General features: G+C 40.4%; 1 long non-coding RNA gene across 2 annotated transcripts; it reads left to right on the top strand.

The window, feature by feature from the left end:
• Positions 1-3,974: 3,974 nt before the first annotated feature.
• LOC131404646 (uncharacterized) lies at positions 3,975-20,154 on the top strand. 2 transcript variants are annotated; one of them, XR_009219822.1, is made up of 5 exons: positions 3,975-5,370; positions 5,576-5,734; positions 8,852-8,967; positions 16,640-17,085; positions 18,328-20,154. It is a non-coding gene; the product is annotated as an uncharacterized LOC131404646 (long non-coding RNA). The 2 variants fall into 2 exon arrangements; XR_009219821.1 differs by lacking the exon at positions 18,328-20,154 and having other exon boundaries at positions 16,640-17,938.
• The last annotated feature ends 1,717 nt before the right edge of the window (positions 20,155-21,871 follow it).

The raw sequence follows: 21,871 nt of genomic DNA, 5'->3' as shown, positions 1-21,871 counted from the left end.
TTATTGCATTAATTCTCTAAATGATCATTGCTTAACTGGAACCATGCCTGTTTTGATTTTAATTGAGATTTTATTTTGGCCTGCCTGAAGCAAGGAGAGCATTATGGTATTTTAAATGAGAACCAAGGAATTACCTGCACTTCAAATATTAGCAGTTACATTCTGCTAAAGACGCATGTGGACTATCTATTAGAAACATGTCGTAGGTAAACTAGAAACATTTCATACTAATTGTTATAAGCGTATTATCCATCAAAATGTACATTTCCCAAAGTGGGCTTTATGTGGATCATAATTTCCTTTATTACAAAATGGACTTGAAAACTCTGGCTGGCTCCCTGTCCTTATGCAAAACCTTCATTTCCTGTGGTGCCTCCAATTTATTTTTTCACAGCTTTAACAGCTTTCACACTGTGATTTTCTATATCTGTTGCAAATGTTCAACAATTTACAGAGAAAATTTTAGTCCCTGGCTTTCTGCTTTTAGCTTTTCATGTATAAAGAGTAAAGAATGAATGTGCAATCAGCAGATATATAGAAAACATCTCCTGCTAGAATAAAATTGATGGTTCAACTTCTGAAACCCCAGTGGAATTTATAATATCCACCTACAGCACTTCCTCTCTTTTGTATTGCGCCTTCTGATAAATACGCTCCCAGAAGAGACAATTTGGGAAGCTGGGAAGTACTTTATTTTTCTTTATAGCATGACATAGCATTGTCCAGGCCTTGCAGGTGGGAGAAACATCCGAAGCAGAAAGGCAGAAGGAGACCTAGGGGTACCAGTGACTGACAAATCAAAAGAAACTTTACACTGCCTAATGCGAACCTTAAAGGCTAACGTTCTTTTGGAAAATAGCACAGAATTTGAGATTACACCTAGAATATTGATTATCAGCTGTTGCTACCTCAGGACTTAAAAACATGGTAATGCAGTCAGGCACATGCTGGTATATTTAGTTAGAGACAAGGGGCTGGTTCCTGATATGTATTGTATACAGGGTGTGTGTGTGTGCGTGTGTGTGTGAGAGAGAGAGAGAGAGAGAGAGAGAGAGATGGATGAGGGAGATTTTTGCATTTGTTTAGCAAAAATGTTAGCATTTGTAAAAATGGTTTTCTTTGAGGTTGGATCTATAAAAGCACAGCTGAAACAGAGAGAAGGCAGTATTCAGTCTGCCCAGTCTGCTCTGACTTGTCTATATGGGGGGTTGGGAGTACTTCTTGGGGTGCAGGGGTGCCGTTCATGTTAGATCTCAAATCCAGTCTGTCTGCACCTGATCCGCCTGACCTAAACCTCTCTTTAGAAACAAGAATGACTCTTTCAGAAATGCGTGAATATGAAAGCTTTTATTTATGTCTTTGTTTTGTACTTTTTTATTTTGGGGGACTTGATAGAACTGCTCTGGGAGTTCTAACCGATCTGCTCTAACCCAGCATGTGCATTTGAAAGCGCATTTTCACTACCGGGTTATCCAGGTGACCTGATAGGCACAGTGCATTGGGTGCAGAACCAGTGAGGACTAACAGAGTCATTTTATGAGCTCAGTTGTGTCTCCTCAAAATTCATATGCTGAAATCCTAACCCCCAGTACCTCATAATGTGACTATATTTGGAGATAGGACCTTTAACGAAGTAATTAAGATAAAATGAGGTCATTAGGATGGGCCCTAATCTAATACGACTGGTGTCCTTATAAGTACAGAAAATTAGGACACAGGCAGACATAGAGGAAGGACCACCAGAAGAAGACAGCCATCTACAAGCCAAGGAGAGAGGCCTCAGAAGAAACAACCCTGCTGACATCTTGATCTCTGACTGAGCTTCCCGAACTGTGGGAAAATGAATTTCTGTTGATTAGTTCAACCGCTTTGATATTTTGTTATGGCAGCCCTAGCAAACGATTGCAAGGAGTTTCAAGAATATATGAGCTTAATTTTAAATTATTTGTTTTATGTGGTGTTTGATCTTCTACTGCAATTCTCATATCCAGCCCCTTCCTTATGTCTCTGGTGCCATTACACTTAAAGACCATATTCATTGTTTGCCTGGAATACAATTGGGCAATAGTAAGAAGGCACTAGTTCAGGGATGGGAAGAGCCTTACCAGCAATGTGATAGAAGTGATTGCTAGGGAAGGTCGAGAAGGGTTTGAGGGGAAATTCTCAGTCTTGTGAGCCACATCTCCCTCTTCCACTCTCACCTACTGCCTGGTGGTTGTGGGTATGGATTACCTGAGAAAATAAAATAGAAGACTGTTGGTATTATAAACATACCATAATATACAGTAACTACATATTTGAAGTGAGAATATATGTTCACTCTTGTAAACCCATATACCCATTAAGAGGATGGAGAGATCATATTAGCTAAAACTGTTCTGATATTGAGATTTAAGTTGGATGTTGAGACAGCACCCAGAGGGCAGTGAGGTATACCCTTGCCCGTCATATTATGGTCCACAGATCGGCAGCATTGACATCCCCTGGAAGTTCATTCGAAATGCATAATCTTGAGCCCTACCTCAGAACTACTGAATCAAAATTTGCATTTTAACAGGTTCGCCAAGTAATGCAGATTAAAATTTGAGAATTATTAATGTATAGTATTAAGTAAGAAACATCTGTCAAGGGAGGCTTCCCAACTTATGGAGAGGATGAGTAGGGTGGTCTCATAGGGCAGTTGGTGAAGTTAAGTCTCACCTAAGGTAGAAGGTTCAAGAACTGGGTCCCACAGTTTAAGCTTCTGGGTATCAATACCAAGTTTCTCCAAGATGGAGCAGGTCAACAGAAGCTTCCTTCTAGGAGTTTCTTGAGTGTTGTCATAGTCATCCATCCATCTTTCATGAGCTCAGAGCCATAAGGACTTAAATTTGCCAGTTCCTAGCTACCCATTATATATATGTCCCCTTACTCCATCTCTGCTTTCTGCATCTAATAGTGGGAAGAGGGATGATGAGGGAGAAGCTTAGAGAGACACAGATGATACTTTTTCTTATTTTATTTTATTCCCGACTGACTCCAGAGTGAAAATAAACTCCTAGGAGGTAAAAGAAAACCACTTGATTAATAAATTAAAGTTATTTTCAAAACTCAAAACACTGAGGCCTGGAAAACATGGCAGCAAGCACTGCACTTTGGTATCGCCATTGACATTTCCACTGTCTTTAAATAAGAATTTCTTTGGTGTTCATTGCTTGATTTGTATGACTTTTCATTCTTACAACAATCCTAAAGGAAGATGTTGTCATTTTTGTACATTCAATGCAAACACTGAGATTCAAGGGCTAAACATCAGTGTCAGAGTTGAGGTTCTAAGAGAGGACCAACTCCAAAGCCTCTAGTGCCTATCCTAAGCTGTGTTCCTGCCGTTCCTGCTAATCTACCATTCTTTCTCCCTAATTTCCCCTCCTTTTTATAATGCCCTGCTGAACATTCATAGAAAGGAACACTTCTTTGGGGACCTCAGTTTTCTCATCCCAATATGTTGGAACAGATGCTCTTTGAGATACCATCAAGATCCATGATTCTATAATTTACTAAAGAGGCGATCCCATGCAAGCAGATATTCAGCCACTTAACTCTTAAAGTTTATTCAAATAATGCATCTTTTATTGTAAAGAAATAAAAATAACAGTGATGGGCATCCAGGTATACACAGAACAAAGCCTGATGTGATCCCCACATATTGCATCTCCCTCTTCTTTTTATCCTTTGTCTCTGCTGGATGGACTAAGCCTTGAAAGATGACCGGGGAAGGGCTTTGATTCAGAGTGTAGGAGTGGGCAAAGAGGAATGGAAAGGAGAAGGAACTTTGGTGAGGAAGTTTCAAATCAAAAACAGAGGAAATGGCATACTAAGATGGGCACCTGCCCTATTCCTCTAGTGACTTAAAAGTTGAAAATAAGATTATATAAAAACTTAGTAATACTATATTTTCTGAAAATTCAAGAGAGGAGAACAGTTGGTGAGAGCAGGGTGTGGGAAGTGGAGATGTGCCAAAATTGGACATTTCCTACTTCACAATTTTGCCTCCCAAATACAAAGCAATGCAATCCTTCTTTAGCATCTCTCCAAAGCATCAAGAAAAAGTCTTTTGCAGAGGACCATCAACAAATGGTGCTGAATGAATCTTTTTTCTGAGCAAAGACTGTTAACAGACATATTAATGATAAGAATATATGAAAAAACCAAGAAACATTTTAAGATATTGACTTACCGAATCTTAAAACTTAAAGGATTGAATTGAGAAAGTAGATATCAGTGTTTTCAAAACATAAACAAGGCTGAATTTGGATATTGTTGTAAAAAGCAATAAACAAACAAAGCAAATATATATAATAGTGTATATCAATGCCTGCTAATAATATGGAAACTTTGGTCCTCCAAACCAAACACTAGGAATACTTAAGCCCAATATATCATGTTAGTAGAAATGCAAAATAAAGCCTAGATTGGATCTGATAAGAGTTGTTGCCTTCCTTTCTAATGAGAAGCCAGACTACAATTAATGAAAGCTATGTAAATGTGCTCCAGGCTGTTAAGATTACAAAGAGAGTTCAGGGCTGGGGATAAAGAACTGGGAGAATAGGATCCACAATCAATTACAGAGAAGGTCCTACTATCTCAGACAGGCACACACATTTTGATATCTCATCAGGGAACCAATTGCATCCAGGCGCCTTTTGGAAGAAAGATGTAGGAACATGCTCCCTCCTATTTGGGGAATGATACAAGGGGGCTATTTTTGAATGATTAATTAAAGGGAATCAATCTTCATTGCTTTGCTACTGACGTGGAAAGCGCCATGCCTGTGCAATAATCGCATGCAATTATTCAACTACCCCTTTGGCAAGGACAACGTAATTAGTCCTGGTGGTGTCGAGAGATTCTCTTTATTCCCAACAAATTGGCAGTTTTAATCAAGTGTTGCTGGAAATTTATCATAACACAGGGAAAACAATAGGTGAAGGTACAGGGCCTCAAGCTGTGTGACTCCTATCTACAATGGTACAAATTTACAATGCTAACAACATGATAAATACTACCAATCCGTGAAGGCGTTGATTATAATTTCATATCAGCACCAAGCCTTGGCAGTTCTTATTTGTTTAGAAACATGGCTGTAACCCTTTTTGTGCTGCCTTGCATTTGTTTGATGAGGAAGGTGAGGCAAGCCCTGGGTGCTGGTGGACCGGAACTTGGAAGGCTTAAAAGCCCAGGAAACAGGGGATACATCCAGAAATGCTAACCTACTCCCATTGCAGGAGTCTGGGAGCTGCTGATAGCAACACAGATAAGACAAAAAGCGAATTCACCGTGTCCTATTTTGTGTTGTACTCAGAGGAGCTTTCTGCTGGGATGATTTTCCAGGTATCCAAGACTTTCTCTTTTCCCTTCTTTCATGTATTTTCATGCCTCCTAAAATATTTGCTTAAAAAATAATAGCTAATATTTATCAAATGCTTATAACATGCCAGGTGTTATACTAAGCAATTTACCTGTGTTGTCTAATTTAATCCTCTGTAATACCTTATGTTGGAGAATAGTATTATTTTTATGATCCCTGATTTTACAGATGAGGAAACTGAAGCTTGGAAAACAGAACGGTAGAGCAAGGATCACAAACCCAGGTGGCTGCATTCCAGGCCTGCGTGCTTAACCACCATCCTATTCCACCTTCTGTACTCTCTTAGGCTGATGTGCTCATTATTCTTGGAGGCCTGGTGATAAAAAGGTAGAGTGACTTTGTATGTTTCAACTTGAGTTAGAATGTCACTGCCCACATTATCTCTTCCTTCTTATTCCAAGGAGAATAAGACCTGAATATTACCTTCAGGGGTTCGTATACTTTACGGTATGCTTTCATAAACTAGCATATATTTGTGTGTGTGGTGTGTGTGTGTGTTTGTGTGTGTGTGCATGGTAGGGGATGGAGAAAGTAGATGTACAGAAAGTCAGAATTTCTGAAATGTACCTCTTCAATAAGAATCATCTGGAGTCCTTGTTAAAAATCAGCTTCCCAGGGCCCCACTCCAGCCCCACTCTCATCTACCTGGTCAGATCCCCAGGAAAGGGCCTGGGAATCTGCAGAGAAAGTGCTCCAGGTATATTCTACGATTGTGCTCTAAGGCAGAATATCTCAGGGTGTCTCCCTCAAGAGTTAGTTCCATGGGATATTAATCATTATATGGAAAACAGTTCCCCTGGTCAGATAATTTAGGGATATGTGGGTTAAATGATATTTAACAAGTTTCTTCTGAGAGACTTTAAATGTAATGCACAGTGAGAATTTCAAGAAGTAACTGTGGTGCTCAAATATTTTGCTAACTCCTTTGGCTATGGAGTTCTCTGTTCAAGGAGCATTCTCCTGGGACTACAGATTTGCAGAATATACCCTAGGAGATTTGGTTCCAAAGGATGCTGAATGAAATATAAGCATCACCAAGAAAATTTCAACTGTTAGCTTGAATAGTTATGGACTCATTTGGAGGCATAATCACCAGTAACTCTTCCCTAAAAGTATTAAAGGCAATTTCTGGAAAACATTTATAAGGAAACAGTGTTAAACTTATCCAGGAATAAGAGAGTATGCTGAGTTTTCTTAATTCAGGTGAGCTTGAGAAATGCATTAAATATCTACCTGACGTAAGATTTTAACAGCACGACCTCAGAGTCATGTTGGAATGGTCCTCAGGAAATAAACCATGATCCAATTTTTCTTTTCTAGTTCTGCTGTCATAGTAGCAGCATAGGCTGAGGGAATAAAAGTGGTTATTTAAAGGCTGATTTGACATTCGGAAGGAGTCTGGGATCCTAGGCTGAAAAGGGTTGAAACATATCTCATAAATCAAAGGATGTTAGCCCAAATCCCATTGCTGAAAGGTGAGCCCTCTTCCAAACAAAATCTAAAAGCTCTGAGAAGTCATGATCAGCACAGTCAACACCAAAGCAGCTGATTTCTGGCCTTTGTAAAATGCAGTGTACTTAAAGCAGGTTTCAGGAAGGAACACATCAAGAACTAACTCCCAAACCCAGCAGAGCTCATTTATGGACAAGGCCTTGTCAGTTGCTGCCCTGATCTCACTTTCACGCCTTTGTTCTACTTGTTGCAAGAAGGAACATCTGGCTCAGGGCCTGGAAAGCAGACTCCATCCTCCCGATGCACCTGCCCCAGGAGGAGAAGGAGAAATGCTTTACTGACAAAAGGTAGGATTTTCAGAGCCGCATTCCCACCCATTAAAGCAGCTCATTTGATCCTGTCAAAGCTCAAGATCAAAGGGAGGCTTTTCCGGAGCTGCCAATCCATAAAGCTACAGGCAGAGAGAAGGACTTCTTTGTCTTCACACAGCCAGGTGGACTCACCATTCCAGTTCTCAGCTGGAAGAGGGGCTGCGGGCAGGTTGAAGGGTTTCCTCACATCTGGCCAGTGCCACATGTTTCCTGGACCTTCTCAGGAAAGCCAGAGCTAGTCCAGGAAGATCTTGGCAAGCCAAATCACTATTTGGCAAAGAACTCCCTAAAACCTTTCTTTCTCCTCACCTCCACCTGGAGGACAAGTTACCAGTATCATTTTATTTCCTAATCCTGAAGGTGTGACCACATATTTCTGTGCACAGGAAAAGCTCCCAGTACCTTTCCTCCCCCATAATTTACTGAACCCAATCATGTGAAAACAATCGTGTAGTTTTAAGTGTATTTAAAAATCTCCATTTTATGTGGTGCTTGCTGGCTTGGACTATAATGGAATGCATGAACCAGGGAAATAAATTTGAACTAGTTCCCTGAGAAAGTGTGATGAGAGGATTCTGAGTCCCCGTCAGCCTGTCACCACCTCCCTGCCAGTAGCAGAGCCCTCTTGGTCCCGGGCCAGTGCCACATGCTGACTCTGGCCTTGGCTCAAGGAACGGCATGGTAGAGTTTTTTCTGGAAGAGAGGCAGCCAGATTGTGACTTCCTCTGGCAAGGGCTACACAGTGCTGTAGAAGATTTTTGCTTTAAAAATAATAACAACCTCCTTCTACACACAAACAAACATTTATAAGTGTATCCAGCAAAAACCTCCCAGTCACTGGAAGAAATACAGGACTGTGTAGAAAGTAACCATAAGTCTGCATGGATCTGCATCTAACAGTCCATACATCTGAAGCACAGAACCTCCAGGAAGAGATACAGGAGCGAGAAGTTCAGAACAACTATGAATTTGTAGGGGGAGGAGAGCCAAGAGAAGAAATACTCCCTGGACACCTGAAAATAAGGACAGAAACCGGATAAGACAAAGGCCAAGGGAAGGAGATAAAGAACAGCAATTTGTAGAGGCGTAGTGTGCCGGGTCGCAGCAGGACCGAGCCTGCTATTGGTCAATGGATTTGTGCCCCAGGACAAATTTTCTCCATGGCAAAGAATCTTTATGGAAACAAAATGAGGTAGTGTCATAAGAGTCTATACACAGAAACTTACCAGAGCATGACTTTTTTTAGCTATGCCTCTTTTCCAAGTTTTGTGTATGAGGCCAGTTGGAGACACGGATGAGCAGAGAAAAGCTACACTCTCTGAGAGGGTTAGCTGAGGTTGGAGACAGAGAAGTGGAATCATCCATTAACCTGGAGGGGAAAGGTAGGGCGTGAGTGACAGACAGGGTGACAGCTGTGAGAAGTAAGACAGTTGAGAGCAAGTGAACAGCGCTGAGCAAATTAGGAGGCAGGAGAAGCCATTTGGAAGCCATTCGGCTCCCATGCATCTCCTTGGGCAGAGGGCTGATGTGTGAGAGGAAGTCACTCTGGTTTTGGAAGTCACTGCGTCACTGTCTTTTCCTGGGCTCTTCCTGAGCAAACGTTCCGCTCCTGTTTCCCCAGCTGGACTTTTGCTGTGATGACGAGAATGGATGTGATGGCTAGAATACACCTTATGTATCATCCAAAGTCTGTGTAGCTTTCTCCACTGAGAAAACAAAGAGAAAGAAGGAGCAATGGTAAATATTGAGACAATGAGATATGAACAAAGCCTTCCACCAACTTGGAGAGATCAAGCTAGGGCACAGAAAGGCTGAGTTCTGTAAAGCTGGCTCTCTAAGCCACAGTTGCAAGACAGCAGAGCCAAGTGTCCTCCTTCATTGCCCTCCTTGGCATCATAAGGAAGTAGCCAGGGATTTCCGCAAAGGTGGAACTCTCTTGGGTCTCATTTTTTTGCACACTGGAGGTGGTGCTTTAGTGGGTTATTGACTGCGATTCAGAGTCTGTGACAGTCGTGTTGACAATCACAGGCTTTCAGGGGAGGGTACAGATATAAGGGAGGCCTCCTCATATCTCCTGATCCCAACATTTCCTATGTTCCCTGCAAAATGTAGTCCCTTCTTGTAGAAGATAATGCAAAAGAGACACCCCCCCACTTGTTTTTAGATGCACTGACTCAGAGTATTGAAGCTAGAAGGACCTTTGTTTGTTCTATCAACTCTCTATGAAGAAATTGAGGGCAAATGAAAATAGTTGACTTGCTCAGACCTGGGGTGATGGGTAAGAATTGCGGTAACAGGAAACACTGAAACAAATGAGGGTATTTTAATAGATATGGCCACTTGCCGAATCGGGAGGTAGCTACACAACAAAGGAAAGAACCGTGTCTATCATAGCATCATTGCATCCCAATGTTGGATTAACCACGCTTAACCAAGTTCCTGGCACATGGTGGGGACTCAGCAAAAATATTTATCTCTCACAATCTATATTTAGTCCTTAAGCAAGTCCTTTTGGCCCCACTTTCAAAATATATTCTCAGCTGAACCTCTTCTTCTCCACTGCTGCCACCCTGATTTCAGCCAGTGTCATCTTTCCCTTGGATGAGTGCAACCATCTCTATATGAGCCTTGTTATGTCTGTCATTACCACCATCTCCTCCATATAGTCTATTCTTCTCATAGCAGTCAGAATAATCCTTTTAAAAAGTAAAATAAAAAAAAAAAAAAAAGAGGGGGGCCAGCCCTGTGGCGCAAGCGGTTGAGTACGCCCGCTCTGCTGCGGCAGCCTGGGGTTTGACGGTTCGGATCCTGGGCACGCACCGACGCACTGGATCCCAGGCGTGCACCGACGCACTGCTTGTCCAGCCATGCTGTGGTGGTGTCCCATATAAAGTGGAGGAAGATGGGCATGGATGTTAGCCCAGGGCCAGTCTTCCTCAGCAAAAAGAGGAGGATTGGCAGATGTTAGCTCAGGGCCGATCTTCCTCACACACACACACACAAAAAGTAAAATAGATAATGTCAATCTTCTGCTCAAAATCCTCCAATGGCTTCCTCACCCCCAACACACCCATCATTAACTCTACCTGCATCTCCTCCCAATCGTACCCTCTGCTCCAGCCACGTGGAACCTCTTGCTGTTCCTCCAATAAGTCAGGCATTTTGCCATGTCAGGGCTCTGGCAATTGTTATTTTATCCCCCTGAATCTCTTCCGCCCCCTATCCACTTGGCTTTCTGCATTACCTTCCTCAGACCTTTGCTCAAATGCCATCATCTCAGCATGCCTTTCCTGACCATTCTATTTAAAACCACACCCACCCACCCACCCTGTGGCTCCCATCTCCCTTCCCTGCTTTATCACACAACGTAACACTTGTCATCCTCTGACATTCTCTGCAGTTTACCTGATTATTGTCTACCTCCTGCTAGAATGTAAACCACATGGGGGCAGAGATTCTTGTTTATTTTGTTATATCTTAGTGACTAGAAAAATATCTAGTACTTAGTAGGCACTGGATTAATATTTGTTCAATAAAGAAATGGAAGAAGAACAAATGCAGAGCCTTTACACAAAAGATTAACTTACAGCAAATTCATTGCCCTTTTTTTTTACCTAAATAATAAAATTACAATGCATTTGTTTGTCTTAAAATTATTTTTCAGGGAAACCACATGGTGACAAACTAAGGGAGTCAAGGGGTTCTAATTCTGGCTCCAGTCTATCAGTTGTGTGACCTCTCTGAGCCTCAGTTTTCACAGAAATAAAATGAAAATGGTAATTTCTATCTTGCCTAACTCAAAGAGTTGCTATGAGGATAAAACATTATATATGTAAAAGTATTTTGAAAACTATAAAGCTTTTATATATGTTATTATTATTTCCTGTGAAATCTTCCCTCAGGAAGTTGCTTTGCACTTCAGGTGAGGTAATAAAGCATTACTCAAGCAAGACGAGTCGTCTTAACAAGTTGGATGTCCTGTTAATTTTATAGGCCAGAAATAAGACAGGTGATGGGGTCCTTTGAACATGATTTCACCATGAATTCTAAGCAGCAATTATCAATGCCTGCAAGTTGTCTTGATCTACCTGATTTGGTGAAAACCCTAGTGATACATTGGGCAGAAACGAGTAGAAATTGTCATGAGGTTACTTAATGGTCCTCAAGCTACAAGTATTTATTAAATATCTACTAGCGCTATGTTAGATGCTGAGAGGAAAAGCAAGGTGCGTAAGATTGTAAGCTGTCTGGCCACAGGTGTAGTCTAATAAAATATAGAATTTTAGCATAAGTAAAGCAAATGTGTTCTATATATCTGAGTAGCTATGATTGTAATATCATCATTTCTAGCACCTGCCCACTTTCTCAGTCTCACATACAGCCTCTCCTCTCTCCTATTTTATGCACTAGCAACTCTCAACCCCTTATGGCTTCCCCAAAACACTGTGAAAATCCCATGTCTTTATTCATTGTGTTTCCTCCACCTCAACTGCCTTCTCTCTTTCTCCTGTTTTCTTTTTCCTTTCTAACCTTTTTTCCTACTCTCCTTTCTCCTGCTAATACTTGTTAATCCTTTAAGACGTGGCTTAGCCATAAACTTTTGCAGTTCATTCAGGTTGCCTCACCCCATCAATCTTGTTGAGTTACATGCCGCTCTCTGCTTCTGCAGCAGCACGTAGACTAAAACCTAAGTTGCACTCAGAATGAAATCTGAAGTCTGTCCCTGATCTATATGGTCTGATCCTGGCCTCCTGCTGGGCCTCATCTCCCGCTACTGTAGGCTCCCCTACAAGTATTGGCCTTCTTTACGTTCTTAAAGCTCTTCCAACGTGCCAAACTTAGGTCTTAGGGTCTTTGCATTTGTTGTCTTCTCTGCCTAGACACAATATTTGTGTGTCAATTCAAATGTTACCTCCTCAAATATTTGTGGAATGGTTGATTGCATATCCGTGCCCCCAATATCTAAAAGGCTAAAGAAATGTTTGTTGAGCTAACCTGAAAAGATGCTATAAACTCTGAAACCCACTGTCAAAAGAAAAGAAGCTATATAGCCTTTTGTCAGGTGAGTATTAATCACACAGCAGCATCTTCTCTACAATGTCAAGCTGTTATATTTCTGAATTAGTAGGATTTTGCTAAGTAACTAATAATGCACAAGATCTTAGAACTTTTGATTTTTGATATTAGAGATCAGTCCAAGCTCTTCATTTTATAAAAGAGAAAACTGTGATATTCCAATTATAGAATCCTGGGCCACAGCACTTTCATGATTTTCAAAGCAGGAATGTGGATTCTGAGTTAACAGAAAGATGGGGTTATGTGCACGTGGTTGTGATGGTCAGAGAAAGGAAGTAGAAATCGTGGGTGAGGGCCAGCACTTATGGTGGAGTCTGTGCCTAAATTCCAACCTCCCAGTCCCCTTGGGATCTCTGCCCCTTGTGTTCTCATCATTCCCCTTGCATTCCACTATTCCCTACTGACAACACTTGGGGAAGTGGGTGTGATCTCAAGAGGAAGCAGGCAGTAAAACATAAATTTTATGGCAACATTTTGTACTCGGACTATGTCCCCAACAGTTTGGGACTATGTCACATAAGAGAATAGGAGTCATCTATTTAATGTGAGATATTAATTTTGAATTCTGAGAACCTCAGAGCCTTGGTACTGTCTGTTGGTCAGTACCAATGCAAATGGGTACGCCAATGCAAATGGCGACCCCAGTGTGGGAATAAAAGCAGAATGGGGCTTCCCAAAGTTAAAAGGATTCCATGATTATTGATTTGCTTGGACTTCAGAGACCTGGCAGTACTCCAAGATTCCGTCTGTGGTTACCTCAGGCTGTGAAAGTGTGGAGGTGTACAGGTGCAACGTGGGGTGTTGAAATCCGACTCACAGCTTTAGGAAGACTCTCTTAACAATCCATTTTAAACAGTGATTTACATCTAACAACTACAGTGCTCTTAATAAAATTTTAATCAGATTCCAACAATCAAAGAAGAATAGACTTTTCACACTTATCTGTTTTAACACCTCGTATTAAGGGAACCAGTCCAAACATGTGATGAAGGCATGATCTATCCTATTGGCTAAAGAAAACTGGCTTCAAACCAAAAATTAGTTTCCATATTTTTCAAATTCTAATCAATACACTTATAATTATATAGAGAGGAGAAGGTCTGAGCAGCTGGGCAGAAACATTGAAGTTCTTGGTTTTCTTTTGAGTCCTGCTTGCTAAATAATATCATAATTTGACTGCTACCTTTTTCTAGCTACATTGGCCCCAAATATGGCTTTAATCCACGTATTGCATTGCTTAGAAATATTGCGAAAACCCTAAAGATCACCAGTCAATAAATGTCACCAATGTTGAGGTTTAGTTTCTAGACTACTTTTTTTTTTGCTGAGGAAGATTCACCCTGAGTTAACATCTGTTGCCAATCTTCTGCTTTTTTTGGTTGAGGAAGATTCGCCCTGAGCTAACATCTGTGCCAATCTTCCTTTACTTTGTATGCCCTGAGCTAACATCTGTGCCAATCTTCCTCTATTTTGTATGTGGGTCACTGCCAGAACATGGCCACCAATGAGTTGTGTTGGTCCATGCTTGGGTACTGAACTCCGGGCCGCTGAAGTGGAGCACACCAAACTTAACCACCAGGCCATGGGGCTGGCCCCTCTAGCCTACATTTTATATCTTATTATAACCCCTTGAATTTGTTCATTGAAAAGGTATATTTCATAGTTGTGGTTATTGTAATTATGATGTACCATGGTAGTCAGTATTCCAGAATCATGATCAGGTAGGATATCAAAAAGCAGAGGTAGAGAGGTGCAATGGAAAGCACTAGGCTGTAGCCTGACTCTGGTATTGGCTGTTGATTTTTGGACAAGTTGCCCTTTCTGAGCCTTGGATCGCTCATCTGAAAAATTAGTGGGCTGGGCTAGAGCGAGAGTTAGAAAGCCAAATATCTTCACAGGATCCAGGTTGGCTATGCACATAAGAGAAGCTTGCAGGCTAGATTGAAACTTTGGCAAAGTGGTGTACTAGTTCTAAAGAAGATACAGTAACTCAGCCTCAAATATGACTCCTACCTCTAGGTATCCAAAAGGAGCCTGACATAGATGTTTACATACAGAATCTCATCATTACTAAAGTTTACAATTAATACATACTGAAAAAAAACAATTTTATGATTTCAACAAAACATAGATGAGGTTATGTTTGGCCTGGGGACTGACTTTTTGTGAACTTTGGATAAAGAACATTTAAAATTCTTCCAAAGTGTAACATGTCATGAAGGAGAAATAGAGTAGTGCCATGTCTCAAGTGTCATAATGCCTACTCGCATTGCAGTCAGTGGCAATATGGAAACCAAAAAAGAGCATTTAATGACCTACTGAGGAAAACCTTGGCTGTCTACATTGGTTGGTCCTTTGTTTCATCCTTCTCATCATGTTTTGCCCCCTGCTTGGGTCTCTAATGCTCGTCCTCAGCACAGGGTCGCCTCAGAAGGTAATCTTCTTGGGACAGGAGAACCACATGATCCAAGAAGAATCTTGCTTTCCGCATGCTATATTTTATTTTTATAAGGGAACTAAAGCAGTTTTTGACAAGTTGAAGTCTTCAAGAGACTATAACAATATAATGGATGAGTCAAGAACAAATAAGGTATTTTCTCAAACCTGGGTTATTTTTCAGGTTTAGTAAACACAATTGAGACTGTAAAGTTCTACAGTCAGCATTGTTTAATCATTAACACCAGGTTTAATGCAAATTGACTGTAATTATGTGTGGAGTTGAATTAATTAATTAATTATATATGGAGAGGAAGATCTGAACCGCTGGACAGAAACTTTGAAGTTCTCGGCTCTCTTTTGTGTTCTGCTTCCTAAATAATATCGTCATTTGGCTGCTACGATTTTCTCCCTACTCAGATTGCCCTTTAAACTTTATTGCCTAAAAACACCACAGGATAAACTATGTTGATTCTTTTGAGTTCAGGCTGACAGCGGATTTTGAGGTCATCAACTGGTAATACTGAAGTTTGAACATATGTTTTTCTTAGCATGAAAACTCTGCAGCCACTAAGTATTGTCTAAATAAGCACATATGTGCTTTTCAAGAATGTCATTCATGTGTTTTTCTCGGGCAAACACACATACTGCACCCAGTCTTAACCCAATTGTTCTATTATTGTTGTCATCAGAACCTCCAGAAAGAGGTTGTCTTTAACGTTCACTGTATCTGAAATCACCTCTGAACTTTGAATGAATTTTTGTCCTCAGGCTACATTTCCATGTTCAATGTTTTATAATCCTGCAAGTGAAACGGTTTTGCACACTGCCAGAAACCTACATTACTTGTGGCAAAGTGGTGATTTGTTATACTGAATGACATTTAGTTAAAGATACCAAAAAAAAAATTGTGAGATAGAAAGGGAAAGAAGAGAAAAACCACGGTTCACACAGCCAGGCTTTGTGTCTAATCTCAATAAAGTCCAGCTCTGCTGAGGTCTCTTATCTTAATGACTTTTCTAAAGAAGTTGTCTTGTCAAATCTATTTAAAAGCTTTTGCCTTATATGAATAATTTACCAACAGAGGCAATTTGGGAACGTTCTGATGAGATAAAAAAGAAAAAAAGCTCAGAGATAAGGAGCAAGCTTCAGAGAGTTGAATGTAAGAATAGAAAAGTTCCTTAGGATCCTGGGACCAGTCCTCCAAAGGTTGTTAGATGTATTGCTCTGATTTTTAGGGGAGATCTCATAAAGATTGCTATGTAGAGGAATAGCCTATTTAAACAAACACAAACTCAAGGAAGGAAATCCATAATGTTCCCATAGTGAGTTAGTCTGTTATTTTTTTAAGAATACCCAGCTATTAGGAATTTTATTTATATTTTCTTAATTTCGTTTTGAAGACTCTACTTTTAGTGCAGTTGGGGAGCATACTGACATTATTCATATACATCCTATGACTGTGTGACCGCTGGGCTGTCATATTTGTATAAAGTTCATCATCTTCACTGGGCAGTGATCCAATGTGCTTGCTAGGGCAATGATCTGACTTTTTTGGTCATGTCATTATAGTCAGAAATAATTCCCAGGACTTATTGGAAACATAGACTGAAAAGATCCCCTGTCAGCCCCTCCTCGAGGACTCCCCATTTTGGGGTATTTCTGGGCTTACACTCATTTGAAAGCTGAGTATACTTCCATCAGGGACTGCTTGCAGGGAAGGAAACAAATATTGGAAACCTACTGCGTGGCAGATACTTAGAAAGTGCTGGACTTAAAGACATTAGAATTCAGAAGTGAGAACACTTAATATGCAAGAAACTGAACTATGGAGCAGGCACTGATACCCATTAGAACAACTCTCTGTTTCTACCTCCTCACTCTCTTCTGTTTACAGGTGTGGAAGTAGGTAGAGGGGAGATCCAGGTTACCGATGAGATTTTCATGAGCCTCAATGCTTTGAGTTAAGTCGTAGAAGTCTTATTCATGCTTATCTTAACTTAGGAAATCTTAAGTAGATAATGGACAAGAAAAGGTTTCTGTTGGCTTTTTCAAGGTTTCAACTCGAATCTTGTCCAAAACAAACATTTCATCAGATGCATTAAGCTCCAGGATTAGGATCATACTGGATCTCGGAGGCTTAAATGTAAGTAGAAAATGTGTCAAGTGAAAAGGTGGCAGTGCACACAGAAGAGGAGAGTCAGCCTGGGGAACTCAGTGAAAGAAATGGTGCTGATGTCAGATTCTGGCAGGCCTGACCCCAGCAGAGCCCAGGCCCCCAGCTGGAGCTGCAGGAATCTCTCGATGGTGCTTCCCATAAGGAGTTTCTCTCCTATGTACAAGGTAGGTGGCAAAATGAACAAACCCATCACAGTATGCGGCAGGAGACCAGGGCTAGAGTAAAGGCGAGAACAAAATGGGGCAGCAGGCTCTGTGGAGAGTTAGGGAGCCAGAGGCAGACCATGTCCTCAGCAGACGGGGTGTGCCAGCAGCACTGCCTGCCCTTCCACACCGTACAAGCCACGAGTACTGACTTGGTGGGCTGCTGGTCAGGGCTGTGGGCCTACAGGGTTCTGGATTTGTATCTTCCATTGTTAGTTCCCAAACCTCCAGGACCCTCTGGATCAAATTCAGATTGCAGGTCTGGAGCCTTCTACAACCTGGGAAGTTGGAGTTGGGGTAGCGATATCATATCTATTGGAACGTCTCGTAATTCAGAGTCCTTTGGAACTCCAATAAATGCTTATTTAATGATATTTATTGAATGCTTTTATAGGTACTAGGGGAAGAGGATGAGTAAGATACACTTCCAACAGACAGGAGCTCCAATAGAGAGCCTGCAGTTTTTATTTGCATGGAAAATTCACTCTCTTTTTTGTTTATATCCTTTGGAATTTTTCTTTATTACTTTTTATTACCCTATTAATCAGCAAATCTTCCTAATTAGGGTTGCTAGATTTAACAAATAAAAATGCAGGGCTAGTTACATTGTAATATCAGATAAACAATGAATGCTTTTTGTAGGATAAATGTATCCCAAATGTTGCATGTCCCAAATATGTTGAGGTCTTGCTGCGTCAGAAAACATACGACTTTTTTTTTTTAAATATACCTATGGGTTACCAGATTTAGCAAATAAAAATACAGGATCCTCAGTTAAATTTGAATTTCAGATAAATAGCAAATAGCTTTTTAGTTATTAGACATTCTTATACTAAATATATTTGTTGATTATTCAAAATTCAAATTTAGTAGGGTCTCCTCTATTTAATCTGGCCCTCTAAATCCCAATGTTAAGAGCAAATTCTTTCATCTTTTCATTTTATTATATTTTTTGAACCCTCTACAAAGTGTTGTGTACAAAATGTTATGGACTGAATGTTTGAGTACCCCCAAAAACTCTTGTGTTGAAGCTCTAACACTCAATGTGGTAGAATTTGAAGATGAGGTCTTGGGAAGTGATTAGGGTTAGGTAGGGTCATGAGAGTGAGGCCCCACCATGGGATTAGAGCTCTTTTAAGAAGAGTCACCAGAGAACCTGCTTTCTTGCTCTCTCTCTTCCTCTTTCCCTGTGCACGCACAAAGAGAAGGTCATGCGAGCACACAGTAAGATGGTGGCTGCATGCAAGCCAAGAGAAGAGGCCTCAGAATAGAAACAACCGTGCTTGGACTTCCAGCGTCCAGAACTGTGAGAATATTAATTTTTGTTGTTTGAGCCCCACAGTCTATGGTATTTTGTTACGGCAGCCTGAGCTGACTAAATCACAAGCCTTAGTGTTAGATGTGGTGAAAGGATTCAAAATGAGTAGGACGTGGACTCTGCCCTCAAGGACCTTCCTTTCTAGAGAAGACGGAGGTGTGCACAATTGTGCTTGGTCTACTCTGCCACCAAATCTCTCCTGCATCTGTTCCTTCCTGTTCTAGCCCAGGGTTCTACTCCAGGATGGACCCCATGTGATTCTCCTGAACAGTAGTAAAACCCATCCATGATATCCTTCTTTCCAGGCTCCCCGTGGTCCAATCCATTCTCAACATGGTCATCTGAGGTAATTTCTAAAACATGGATCTGATCTAACTGCTCCTCTGGGTAAAAGCCACTAGTGTTTCTTTATTTTCTATAAAATGAAGTGCAAGCTCCACAGCATCACAGAGTTCTCTTCTAGCCTCACTGACTACCTCTGCCTGCTTGCTACCCATTCCTCTTTCTCTATGAATCCTATGCTCAAGCAATACCACCTGTTGTGGGTTGGATTGTGTCTCCCAAAAAAGATATGCTAGAGTCCTAATCCCCGGTACTTCAGAATGTGACCTTATTTGAAAATATGTTTCTTGTTTGTTTGTGAGGAAGATCAGCCCTGTGCTAACATCTGCCAATCTTCCTCTTTTTTTTACTGAGGAAGACTGGCCCTGGGCTAACATCCATGCCCATCTTCCTCTACTTTATATGGGAGGCCGCCACAGCATGGCTTGCCAAGCAGGGCGTCAGTGCGAGCCAGGGATCCGAACCGGCGAACCCAGGGCCGCTGCAGCGGAGTGCGCACACTTAACCGCTTGCGCCACCGGGCTGGCCCCTGAAAATATGTTTTTTACAAGTTAAAATGAGGTCTAGGGATGGGCCCTGATCCAATATAACTGGTGTCCTTATAAAAAGGGGAAATTTAGACATAGAGACAGACATACACAGAGGGAATATGATGTGAAGAGACACAGGGAGAACATGAGAAGATGTCAGATTGGAGTGAATCATCTACAAGCTAAGGAACACCAGCAAAACCACCAGAATCTAGGAAGAGGCAAGGAGGGATTTCCCTATAGGTTTCAGAGGGAGTCAGCCCTCCTGCTGACACCTTGATTTTGGACTTCTAGCCTGCAGAGTCGTCCGACGATATATTTCTGTCGTTCTAAGCCACTCAGTTTGTGGTTCTTTGTTCCGGCGGCCTTAGGAAATTAATGTACCACTTTGATCCTTTTTTTTCTTGAATGTGTCATGCCATTTCATGTCATCTGATTTTGCTCATGCCATTATCTTGATCTGCAATGTTCTACTCTCCACTCTCTCTATTGACTCTTACTCCAAGTCCTAGCAAGAACTCTGGGAAACCTTCCCTGAGCATGTAACCTCCAGGCAGAATAAATTGTTCCTCCATCTGTGCTCACATGGAAATTTGTTTGTACCTCTACTCCAGTATTATCATGTGCTATTGTTTTCAGTCATTCAACACCTAACGAATATTGCAAATATTTGGGGGGCCTGTAAAGTGTGTAGCCCAGTGCTAAGTGTTTGTGTATACTATAACTTTCACGGAAACTCTGCGTGAAGCAGGTTTTATTAGTAGTCCTGTTACAGATGGGGAAACTTAATGTTAAAAGACTTAGGTAAGTTGTGCAAGATCATGTATCTAGTAAACATCAAAGCCATCTTTGGCTCAAATGTTGGCCATCTCAAATGGCCAACTCAAATTCTGGCCATCTGATTCCGTAGTCTGTACTCTCAACCACTCTGGTACACTAGCTTTCGTTTATGTGTCTTTCTCTCCCTTTTCAGAGATTAGATACTGTGCTTTCAGCTTCTTACCTTAGCACCCCATCTATAGCAGCGCTCAGTAAAGCGTTTGTGGAATTGCAGGGTATTACATTGCATTCAGTTGCGATAACTATAATACAGGTAGTATGTCTTAGGTGAAAGGATAGAACAAATTGCAAAGGAGAGCAAGCAAGTTTGCTAGAGAATTGACAAAGGTCTTAGTTAATGTGTGATTGCAATATTTATCACATAATCACTTCTTATGTGTTGAAGAACACTATTAAATTGTCACCAAGATCACCAAGATAAATAATATATCTCTTCAACATTTAATACACTTTTTCCAAACTTTTAATAAATTTTTGCTTCATTCCAAATACTTTTTCCAATGTCTTCCCTGACCTAAGTTGGGAAAAAGCTAGAAAAATTAGTTTTTCTTTGTGAGATATAAAGACTGAATATCTTTAGAATTTCAGAAGTATTTTCCACTAAATAAGTGTTTATTGAAAGTTTACTAAGTGCAAGGTAGTGTTCTAAAAGTAGTGATTAAGAATATGGTTGATTTAATAACCAAACACTGCAAGGAAGATTATATCACCTTTCTCTAAGGGTGTTAAGATTTACAAATATTTATTTTGATCTGTTTGAGATCATAATGATGTTCCTTTCTTCTTGTGTCCTCATAAGACACGTCATTTTGTTGCTAAAATCCAAAGGTGTCTCATGCAAGAGAGTCATGTTCTTAATGAAGTATTTTCCAAGTGTTGGATGTTACTAAGTGTTACCAGGAAAAAAATACTCAAGCATAGGACATAAAAACAAAATCAATTTTACATATTTGTTTTAACTGCGGGATTTCTCAAAGCCTTAATTTGCTAGTAGTCATTTTGAATCCCAAAGATGAGAAATTACAGCATTTTGCATATTTGTTTGACAACAGGATCTTTTCTCCTATACCTTCTCAATGAGCAGATCGAAATCGTTTTAGGAACTTTTGGTTTAACGTTACTTTGCTAGGGATTAGAAGGAAAATTTTTTTTGCCATTGTTTTAAAATCAGTTTGTCTGTTTTGAGTAATATTTGCCTTGGAATAACCTTCATTTAGATAACAAATTTATCAATAATTCAAGACTTACACACTATGCCATCTTATTCATAAATCCTGCACCAGATGGACAAGTTTCAGTGTTTCTCTTCCTCAGTGAGGAAATGACAACTGAGCGCTGGGCTTTTTGCTTATTACTGCATTTTCTTCTCCTTGAATTTAGATCAAGAAACATCTTTATCCATCATATTCTATTATATTATTATAAATGGATTAACAAGTAAATGAATTAAAAAAATAGCATGCTTACTATATGTTGGAAACTTAGGAAAGCATTTGTGTAATTATTTGTACAATTACTGATGTACCATTAAAAAAAATTGAATTCAGCCTTAATAAGTGAAATCACAAAAACTGATGAACTGAGAAGGAATGAAGAGTTAAAAATAATAGCTGCTTTTTCGTTCAGGCATGTGAAGAGATGCTAAAGAACTAAATATTAAGATTATCCATTTAGCTCACTAATCAATAATACATAGCAAAATTAAGACTGTGCTTAT

This window comes from Diceros bicornis, chromosome 1 (genome assembly GCF_020826845.1).
Source record: "Diceros bicornis minor isolate mBicDic1 chromosome 1, mDicBic1.mat.cur, whole genome shotgun sequence".
Lineage (NCBI taxonomy): Eukaryota > Metazoa > Chordata > Mammalia > Perissodactyla > Rhinocerotidae > Diceros > Diceros bicornis.
This window is presented reverse-complemented; position numbering and strand designations above follow the sequence as displayed.